Genomic DNA, 731 nt, shown 5'->3' on the forward strand with positions numbered 1-731 from the left:
TAGGGATTGGGCCTGCCCTCTGCCACCCAGGAGCGGGCCTAAGCCAGCAGGTCGTTATCTCCCGAGGGGTCCCAGACGGCGAGAGGGCACAGGCCGGGCTGAGGGACCCCCCTCCCCACCCTCTCGAGTGCACAAATTTTTGTGCACCGGGCCTCTAGTATAGGATAAAAGCATAATATGCTAATTAGACCAGATGTCCTTCCGGATGGCCTTTCAGACGAAGCCGGGGCTGCAAGTGAAGCCTGGGTCCCGGGTGCCTGCCGGTAGCAAGAAGGAAACCCATGCAGGTTGCCAGAGGGAAGCCAGGGTCCCAGGTGCCAGAGGGAAGCCAGTGCCGGCAGCTGGGGGAAGGAAGGCCTACTCTTGCACAAATTTCATGCATCAGGCTTCTAGTATACTAAAACAAGGGTAATATGCTAATTAGACTGGACATCTTCTGGACATCCTTCCGGACAAAGCCACAGTGGCAGGGGCCGAGGCAGAGGTACTTAGGGGTGATCAGGCAGGGGGGAGCAGTTAGAGGCCGATCAGGCCGGCAGGGGAGAGGGTTAGGGGCAATCAGGCCAGCAGGGGAGGGTGGTTAGGAACGATCAGGCAGGCAGGCCGGTGAGCGGTTAGGAGCCCATGGTCCCGGATTGTGAGAGGGATGTCCGAATGTCAGTTTAGGCCTGATCCTAAACCGACAGTTGGACATCCCCTGAGGGGTCCAGGATTGGAGAGGGGGCAGGCCA

The sequence above is a fragment of the Myotis brandtii genome, unplaced genomic scaffold (assembly GCF_000412655.1).
Source record: "Myotis brandtii unplaced genomic scaffold, ASM41265v1 scaffold315, whole genome shotgun sequence".
NCBI classification, from domain to species: Eukaryota; Metazoa; Chordata; class Mammalia; order Chiroptera; family Vespertilionidae; genus Myotis; species Myotis brandtii.